Raw genomic sequence first — 10,980 nt, 5'->3', positions numbered from 1 at the left:
CACAGGTATATGCTGCATTGGGAACAAGAACTAGGGGTCACCCTGGAACTTGAAGAGTGGGAACAAATATGGCAAAATGCCAAAAAGATGGTTACATGTGTAAAACAAAAAGAAAATGTCTATAAAACTATGATGTTCTGGTACTTAACCCCTAGCAGGTTAAATAAAATATACCCAACAATTCCAAACGTTTGCTGGAGAGGGTGCCCAGATCCTGGAACATTATACCACCTATTATGGACCTGCCCCCACCTAACCCAATTTTGGGATGAAGTTCAAAAAGTAATTAATAAGGTTACGTGCAAGATGATTCCCAAAGACCCACTAAATTTTCTTCTAGGAAAACCGATCAAAGAAATAGCAAACCCCTCACAAAAGCTAGTTAATCATATCTTGACAGTAGCACGAATAACAATTGCAACAAAATGGAGAACAATGTCGACTCCTACAATCACTGAGGTCCATAACAGGCTTGCCAACAACATGTCGTTTGAAAGTGCAATAGCACATATGCAAAACAAAGCCGACAAGTTCCTAGCGATCTGGGCCCCCTATGAACTCCTGGCCAAACCGACCGGGCCATAATAATTGTATTTACATATATGCTTCAAAAGAAACTGTAACGAATAATTAGTAGAAACCTCGAGTTTTTGCCTTACCTTACCTTAAATTTTATTTAGCAATGTTTACCTTTGTTTTTTCTTTTACTTTTGTTTTTGGTTGTCTGTTTATTTTGAAAATCAATAAAACCCCCCAAGGAAAGGGGGGCCTGAAAGTAATATCAGGCAAAAGACACATCTGCATGTAAAACTTGTATCATATCGACATATTGCTACTTATGTATACCCTATATACATTGCCTGTAACCCGCTCCTGATGTATAAAAACTTTCAATAAATTCTAAGTTACAAAAAAAAAAACTGTGCATGCAATATGTCCCATGTCTGTATGGTGTCATTTCTGGTATTCAGAGTGCAAGTTGTGTTTCTATTGATGCAGGATGCTAAGGGAACCCTGGAGCCACTGCCTGGACAGAAGGTGGAGGTAACTCCTGGGTTCCCTTGCGTCAGTAGGTGCAGCGGCACTCAATTTGGGACAGAAGGCAGGAAAGGATAAGAGTTGCAGATGCAACTATATGGAAGTGCCTGGACCGCTGGAAGTGCAAGGACCACATTTTGATGCAAGTACCTTTAACGAAAGTAATTTTACATGCAACTTACTGTGGGGAAAAGTGTAATTTGCCCACTGCTCTTGTGGCCATAAATAAGCCCTAATGTCCCTGTTGAGCCCACCTCACAAACGGCACCACCTTGGCCCACAATATTGCCCTATTCCTGATATCACTTCTATATCATTATTGTTCAAACTATTTTTATAATTCACTACTCCTAATTTACAGCTAATTACTATATTGTCATTTAACTTATATATTAAAGGTATATTTTATCTTGCGTAAGACAAGAATGCCATCACTCTTTTTCAAGTGATTTATCTTCATTTGAGTCACACAGCCATAAGCTGAGGTTAATGGGCCACAACTGGCTGCTGGTACAAAATACATCACAATATGAGCATAAGAGATCTGTCAGATGCGCTAATGGGAATACATTTAAAGAAGTTAGGCTTTAGAAATAGTTCAGATCAGTGCAGTTTCTTTTACAGGATCTGTTTGTTCAACTAAAAAGCTAAGTTTAAAACTTTTGCAAAGTTAGAGCATAAACAGGTTTGGGATCCATTATCCAGAAACACAGGAGAAAGCATTAAAGAATGGCAAGACCATTTTCCGTAGGGTCCATTTTAAAGGGCATCTATAATCTATGCTTCCTGATTTTTTTTCAATATAATGTCCCTCACAAGTGATCTGCAATGTAGAAAAAAACATCAATGAGAAAAAAAACACAACTGCAATCTCTAATATTCTATCTCAAACATTAATAAACCAGCTGCTTAAGGTTTGGTGATCCAAATTACAATAAGACCTCTACATCTCAAAGCGTTCTGGATAATAGATGCCATTCCTGTACCAGAAAGTCATAGATATAGCGTTGTACTGTAGCTGGAATGGAAACATTTAGTGTGCCAGACTGTTATTGTGAGCCAGTAACATTCATTGGTGCATAATTAAAAAGAAATGGGCACCATGAGTACAAAGCACTAAATCCTTGCGTCAAAGTTTTTTGCATCAGAACTCTTTAGACAGAGACAACAACATTTTTAACAGGAACATGTCGCTGTCAAAAATTCTAAATTCTTTCATATTATGTTAGTTAAGCAAAATAAACTTTACTTACACTATAGAAATTCTATAAATCTTGTTTTCCTCAGCCTTGGAATTACACAATCCCTCCAAACAGGCAGCTGCCATTTTGTAAACACTGTTATTAAGAAAATCGTGTTTATGCTCCACAATCTGGTACCTGATGCCCATGATACACAATTATATGTGGTAGGGAGGGAGGGGGGATGTGAAGAGTGCAGTAACATCTGGGAAGTACTGACTGGGAAGAGAAAGTAATATCTGCATTACTATGCCTCAGGCATAGAGGTGGGGCAGGTAATATATGTCAGCTCCTGTAGGTACCTCTAAGTGAGGTGAAGTCCCAGGAAGAAGACCTCGTGAGTCATCCCCTTTTATACTAGGGTGGGAGTAGGAAGTGGCCGGGTTAGGTTCGGGTGGGAGTAGGAAGTGGCCGGGTTAGGGTCGGGTGGGAGTAGGAAGTGGCTGGGTTAGGGTCGGGTGGGAGTAGGAAGTGGCCGGGTTATGGTCGGGTGGGAGTAGGAAGTGGCCGGGTTAGGGTCGGGTGGGAGTAGGAAGTAGCCGGGTTAGGGTCGGGTGGGAGTAGGAAGTGGCCGGGTTAGGGTCGGGTGGGAGTAGGAAGTGGCCGGGTTAGGGTCGGGTGGGAGTAGGAAGTGGCCAGGTTATGGTCGGGAGGGAGTAGGAAGTGGCCGGGTTAGGGTCGGGTGGGAGTAGGAAGTGGCCGGGTTAGGGTCGGGTGGGAGTAGGAAGTGGCCGGGTTAGGGTCGGGTGGGAGTAGGAAGTGGCCGGGTTATGGTCGGGAGGGAGTAGGAAGTGGCCGGGTTAGGGTCGGGAGGGAGTAGGAAGTGGCCGGGTTAGGGTCGGGTGGGAGTAGGAAGTGGCCGGGTTAGGGTCGGGTGGGAGTAGGAAGTGGCCGGGTTAGGGTCGGGTGGGAGTAGGAAGTGGCCGGGTTAGGGTCAGGTGGGAGTAGGAAGTGGCCGGGTTATGGTCGGGAGGGAGTAGGAAGTGGCCGGGTTAGGGTCGGGAGGGAGTAGGAAGTGGCCGGGTTAGGGTCGGGTGGGAGTAGGAAGTGGCCGGGTTAGGGTCGGGTGGGAGTAGGAAGTGGCCGGGTTAGGGTTTGGTGGGAGTAGGAAGTGGGTTAGGGTCGGGTGGGAGTAGGAAGTGGGTTAGGGTTAGGTGCAGGCTTAATTTTTTTTTACATTGCCAGATTCTAGAAAATAAATACTGTGCCGGTGGTATTAACTTATGATGGAAACAGTCATAAAGTGAATAAAGTTATTGGAAAGCCTTTGGGGATGCTAAAAGAAGAAGAGGACACATATATGTCCGCAGTGATGAAAGTAAACTTTATAACCCAATCACCTTTTTATTTTCCCACAATACAACATTTCTTTTACCAAAATTATGGCATCATTGCAGTGAAAGGAGCGATTCTTTTGACACAACAGTGCTGTTTGTACCACAATTGCATCTAATTTGCCAAAATTACAACAAACGGCATGTGCTTTGTCACTAATTGGGTACAGCCTGACACGTGTGCCCTTGTGAGGAGGTGGGGGGATCTCCAATGTTCCCCTGTGTCAAAAGGCGCAGCAACGCTCGATTTAGAAAAGAAAGGCAGGAAAGGCTAAGCAGAACTGAGCAAAACTAAAGAGAAGTATGAGGAGCGCATTTCAACACAAGTAACTTTAATAAAAGGGGTTTTATGCCAACTGACTGTGAGAAAATTCAGGGGCCACAACTGCACTTGTGCGTGTAAATGAGCCCTAATGAGTTAGTACCATATGTTAGCAAAAATGAACTGTTGAGATTAAAAGGTGAAGGATGTACATGGGGACATGTGTAAAATGCAGGCTGAGATACAGCCAATCATGGCGGTCTGAGTGGATCTCATTGCGGAAACATGAGAAAGGAAATTCAGTTTGCAGAAATATATGGTAATTAAAGGGAAGGAGAAGTTATGGGCAGGTGATATTCAGAATAAATGAATTTCATTAGAACAAGGGCTAATATTTAATTTGCTTACAGTGCACCATTTTATTATTGAATTGGTACTGAGAAAATGAGCAGCCTGAGTGAACAAAGCAAATTACAATATTTCACCTTTTCTTTTCCCAAAGAGAAGAGAGATCAGGTTTTACAGACATGGGAGAAAAAAGGTATTTCTCAAATCAGACAATTAATAGACCCTAGTGCAGGTGAGCCATAACTCTGGGAACACGTTTATAGACTTCTACCAATTCAGTGAAGGTAAGTGAGAAAGATCATTTCCCAATTGCAGATAAAAAGATCCTCTAGACCAGTGATCCCCAACCAGTGACTCATGAGCAACATGTTGCTCTCCAACACTTTTTCCATTTGAATGTGGCTCGCGGGTATAAAAGGTTGGGGGTCCCTGCTCTAGACAGTCACTTCTAAAGATCTCTTAGATGTAATGCAAAGCTATAAAAAAAAGTATCTATTTGTAATCTCGTAGAGACCAACTATTCTGTTTATAAAACTTTATAGTGATTACAGTGATTTAATCCTGTTCTGAAACATTAATTTTACCAATAATCAAATATTAAAAACTTGTGATTACATATTTGTGATTCTTTCAATATTACTATAGTGCAGAACTTACAGTGTTTATAAGAATCCAAAGCCAACTGATGCTGTATGTTTTCAACAGAATCCATGCTGGTGCATAATATTTGCTAAGTAGTAATAAAATTAATGTTTTAGAACAAGATTAAATCACTTTATTGGTGGATTGCATCTTAACTGATTAAACTGTGGTGTTGTACTATAACTCACTAAACTGTCAAATGGCAAACTTTTTGTATATATTTTGAACACTTCATAGGTATTATGGAATACTGGAATGCTGCTATGAGGTTTTCAACAGACATGAATTGTGATTTTGGTAAGTAGACTTTCTGTTTGTGAAGCACTTTTAAAAGTACATTTTTTGTTTGTATTCAGTAGGGATGCACCGAATCCCGGATTCGGTTTGGGATTCGGGCGGAATTCAGGCTTTTTTTGAAAGATTTGGTTTCAGCCGAATCCGCAGTCTCGGTCGAACTGAATCAGAATCCTAATTAGCATAAATTAGCATATGCTAATTAGCATTCGGAAAAGGGTTAAATGGTCAGGGGAAACAATTTTTGCCGTGTGCTGATTTTTAACCCCTACCGATCCTAATTACCATATGTTAATTAGCATTCGGATTTGGTTCGGGATTCAGCCGAATCCTTCAGGTTGGCTTCGGGGGTTCGACCGAACCTAAAAAAGTGGGTTCGGTGCATCCCTAATATTCAGTGAGTCAGGCAGTCATGAGTGAGCACAAAAAAATGTCAGGCATGCCCAGAAGGCTCTCCTCTTTGACTATCCTATAGTCGAAGAGATAAGGAGAGCTATCCTATAGTCGAAGAGATAAGGAGAGCTATCCTATAGTCGAAGAGATAAGGAGAGCTATTCTATAGTCGAAGAGATAAGGAGAGCTATCCTATAGTCGAAGAGATAAGGAGAGCTATCCTATAGTCGAAGAGATAAGGAGAGCTATCCTATAGTCGAAGAGATAAGGAGAGCTATCCTATAGTCGAAGAGATAAGGAGAGCTATCCTATAGTCGAAGAGATAAGGAGAGCTCAGTAGGAAGAGGGGTGGGGCTTCACACTGTACCATAGGAAAGGAAGCAAGAGATATCAACCTTTAATTCAGAAACCAGATCAGACTGAATTCAGGGACTTAAGGTGGCCATACACGCACCGATATTATCGTACAAAACCTCGTTTCGTACGATAATCGGTGCGTGTATGGCATGTCGGCGAGTCGACCGATATCGCAGGAAGCTGCCGATATCGGGCGACTCGCCGATCGGACAAGTTTGAAAATTTTGATCGGGCGCCATAGAAGGCGCCTGACCAAAATTCTCCCTTCAGAGCTGAATCGGCAGAAGGAGGTAGAAATCCTATTGTTTCTACCTCCTTACCTGCCGATTCAGCCCTGAATGGTGTGTGGCGGATCTTACGATGTTTCGTGCGACCGATGGTCGTACGAAACATCGTCGGATCGCCACGTGTATGGCCACCTTAAGGCATGTTATTCTGGTGGTTGTTCAGAGTAATTTTAAAGATAGAAAAAAAAAGGTTTACTTCTTATTTAAAGACTATTTTCAATTAACTAACAAAGACTCACTTTCAAGCATTCCAGTAGAAATAGTTCACTTCTGTTTTTTTAGTTATTGCAGCAACTCAAAGAAACAATTTTTCTATATTCAATTAAAGATAGTTCTACTGTTCCAGATGATGTTCTTAAATATATTTTTGGTCTATGTCTACAAGATGTTATAAAATATAAATTGGGAGATCAATCTTTAAGAAAACAGTTTAAACCAAACTGGTCTATTTAATAGAAACATTAGAAGTTACTAAAAGACAACTCATTTATAAGTTCATGGTGGATTTCTCTGGTAAGAGTTTTTATTGAAACTGTACAATTCACAAGTTATAAACAATGACAAAAGTGGGCTATAGAGTTTTCAGCGATTTTTGTTGAGCATAATGATGAAATAAATAAATCTGGTTGCATGGTAGATTTAATGACTTACTGGTTATTTACAATGTATATCTATTTTCTCTGATTTTGTTTCATCTTTGTTTTCATCTTTGTTTAATAACTTGCTTCAATATTTAAAAATTTCAAAAAAGAGAATTTGAAAAGGGAGCTGTCCATTGTAGGCCTCTGCTTGGGTGGTGCCGGGGCTCCCCCCGGGGCATACAAACCAGTGCAGTGTCCCTAATATACTTGTTACCCACACAACCTAGATTCAAGCTTCTAATTGCACCTAAGCAGGGGCCGTGCTATTCCTAAGCTTCCCTGCACAGTGTGTTTCTTTAACAAGTGTCTCCATAAACCGACTCGCAAGGGAGAACATTTATGAACAACAATCTGCATAATTCTCCACTTGAATAAACTGTTTATGAACTTCAGGGGATTCTAATTGCCACTGATGAATTTTCTTTATGAATTTTTACTGATGATTTTAATGGGCTATTTATATATTTTTTATGTGTTGATAATATAAAATATATTCTGTATATATGCACTGGGGATCATTTGAAGAGGTTGGATTTTATTTCCTAATAGAAAGAGGATATAAAGCAAGCATGCAGTACTGCTCAACCCAAGTGTTGCTGGACTACAACTCCCAGGATTCCCCAGCATACTATGAGTGATCAAAGCTGTAATCTAGAAACAGTACAGACAGGCTCTAAAACCTTTCTCTGAGTCTTCCAAGACCAGCAGCCCATTGATGGGATAGAATGCCGCCTGTTTACATCTGATTTTTGGTTCTTGGCTCCATGTGACTACTGGCAAAGGTGTCAGTCAAACACATTTGTAATTCTACCTGTTAACTCCTAAACAGCATTATATCAACCTTTCTGCATTGTGATGATAGTGTAATAATGACAAAGAAAAATCACAAAAAATCCCACAATATACACTATATAAGAGGTATAGTGGACTCAAATACCCTCAATACCCTGTGGTTTCTTTGGGGACAGCAACATTTAAGCCAAATCCAGAGGGCAAGATAATCCAATTACCAATTAATAAAAATATATTTTAAAAAGTTTTATTGCCCTATTCACAATAATAAAAATATAAAAGGAACCATCAAGAGCTTAACAACAATTTACTATGCACAAGATCACTAAAGCATTTCATAAATATTAATGGCAGCTTAAATTAATTCAAATATATACAAAATTGGACACATCACAGTTCATCAGGTTAGAAGCTATTTGTAGCAGTGGTTGCCCGATTAGTGGAGCATGAGATATATTAGCAGTTAAAGTCAACTTCCCCCCCCCCCCCCACAAAAAATAAATAGAGTTCAGCAGGAAGAGGGGTAGGGGATAAAACATTTTCAATATAGTTAGACAAAAATGTCATCTATAAGGGCTGGAGTGAGCAGATGTCAAACATAATGGCAAGAACACTACTTCCTCTTTAAACTGTTAGCAGTCAGTAACCTCGGTGACTTGGGGGGGGCACATGGGACATAACTGCTCAGTTAGTTTGCATTTGAATCTGACCTACGTGCTCACAAACTAACTGAACAGTTATGTCCCATAACCACCCTCCCCCCCCCCCCCCAAGAGGTAAGAGAGCTGTAAAGGACAAAGTAGTGTTCTAGCTATTATGTTAGACATCTATCCACTCCAGCCTTTATAGATTACATTTTTGCCTAACTAACTATATTACAAATATTTTTTGTAGTAGTGGTTGCCCAATTAGTAGACCATGAAATATTATAGAGTTTAGAGTCACCCCCCAAAAAAATATAGCTTTAGATATATTAGGTAATCCAGACCCTAGGAAAATATATATAAGAAAATAATCTGGATGCACTTGCCACATTTGAATGTGCACAAAATTGACCATTAATTTTATTTACAAAATGCTTTTTTAGTGATCTTGTGTATAATGGCTTGTTCTTTAGCTTTTAATTAAAAATTGAAAACAAAATCTTCCCTAAAGGGTGTAGTTGCAACTGAACTGAAAAAAGTCCTGATTACAAAAAGAATAAGAAAAAATGGTTAAATCTTTTTTCCCACAATTAAGTAAAGTGATAGAAAGAAAATCAATATCACATTGTTCAATTAATCTATAATAAAAAGCTGCTGTGGCACAGTCACTAGAAACACCCTAGAGGGAAGGTATGTCTTTCCCAGAATGCTCTATGAGATACAGCAGATGGGGAGAACAATGAGTACTGTATTCAGTCAGGCTGGGGGAGTCTAGAGCAGGTGCTAGAGTTAGAGAGCCACCACCTAAAAAAGTGGCTCTAGATTTGAGTTCTATGATCATAAAGTGGAAAAGTAGCAAGTAAGGTTTGCTTAGGCAGCTAAGTAAATATTCAAACAGCATTAAGGCTGGCTTAGGCTCTGTCAGAAGCTAATTGTAAAGTTATACAGTGTGTCAACAGCCCAGTCTGTTATGGTGCTGGAAGAATGTATTTTAATTTGTTAATCAATTGCTTGCTGTGAATAAAACACAGGCACATATTTGTCTACAACTACAGTGAATTGCAGCTAAATGGCCAACACTGGTAAACAGCTCCCTTCTTTCCACTAGGTTTACAGTACAGGCCAATGTTTAAAATGGCATCTATCCCCAGATGTGGTTGGTAAATCTGTTATGTATTAAAAATGTCAGTTGCCTCTTTATTAGCGCCAATCCAGAGTATTGAGCCACAGCGACCACAGACATACCCCAGTGATAAATATATTTATTTTATTATTGCCAATCATTTCTTCTTTTACTTATTCATTATCATCTAAGCATCCTTTATAGTTTTGATGTTGGTTTATAGCTATGTGTGAATAGAATGGAATGGTACTTTCCTTAAATAGTTTAAAAAAGAGAATATATAAATCACAGCAATGTGTAAACAACAGAACCAATTTGTTGTTTAATATATAAAAAGCAAAAGAAGAACATTTTGCTGCGGCCTCTTAACTTCTGCCCTGTAGTTCACCTCAGCACTGCATCATTTTTATATCTACAGATCTCCCACAATAGTAAAGATGTTCAATTACTGTATAGCTGGCTCACACAATGTACTGGCTAGGCACAAAGGCCTTAAATATAGAGCTCCTCTGGTAGCAACTACATATAAATACAAGTTTATGACCACAATGGGTCTTGTCACTCCCAGAAACAAAAAACATAGAATATATTGAAAAGAAAGAAAAAAAAAAAGAAAGGAAACAAGAAAGGAAGAAGAGTTGTGCTTAAATAACAGGGGACATGTGGGGTTCTTGGGGTCTAGTGACAGTAGGGGGCCAAAGGTTTGACTTTGCTAGGGAGGCGCATGTGGGGATTTGGTGAATTTGTGTAGATCATGGGAATGTAAGTGGGTACAAGTGGAGTGGATCAGGGATGTGGTCAGACCTTTTTTTTAAAAATAATATTTTTTAAATTGCTCACCCTTACACATAGTTGGCAGGACCAACTGACTAGGGCAGGCAGTAAGCTAATAACCAGGGCCCCCTGGGGAGGAGGATCCTATTAATTATGTAATATAGTACACCATATATTCTTATAGCAGCCCTGGTCACAGCTAATACAGATAATACAATTTACACAAGGAAAGCCAGCAGAAACGGTGGCCAAAATAAACTACACTGACAGGGCTGATAGATGGCAGGGTTTATAGGTGCTTTAAATGAATTGTTTTTATAGTCCTGTTTTTGGCTGGATCCAGCTAATACCTTGAGCTGTATAATAAATATTTGTAAAATATGTGTAAATGGGATGTAATTTGCTAAAGCACTAAGCAAAAAATGTGCCACTAGAACACATTAGGACTTTTAATATTGATATATATATATGTTGATAGAATCAGTTTTCAAGTAGATTTTTGTTTAGAATTTTCAGATCACTTTCTCTCCCATGTCTCTTGGAGCAGCATTTCTCCTGAGCAATTCTCTGGGCTTAACAAACATTGCCTGGAGGAATTATAAAAGAGAATCATTAATTAGTACCGTTGCCAGTAGTGTCACCGCTATGTCACAACCATGTCAAATTGAATGTTGTGGAAATAAAAGTGTGCTTTTAAGTTTTTTTTCTTTTTATTCATATCCTTGGTTGTATTATATTGTTTAAAATTAGGTCAATGCTACAAGACGTACAGTGGTAACTATAATGATAATACAGGTATGAGACTTACTG

This window comes from Xenopus tropicalis, chromosome 6, assembly GCF_000004195.4.
Source record: "Xenopus tropicalis strain Nigerian chromosome 6, UCB_Xtro_10.0, whole genome shotgun sequence".
In the NCBI taxonomy this organism is placed as follows: Eukaryota; Metazoa; Chordata; class Amphibia; order Anura; family Pipidae; genus Xenopus; species Xenopus tropicalis.
The sequence above is the reverse complement of the archived record's forward strand: the minus strand, read 5'-3'. Positions refer to the sequence as shown.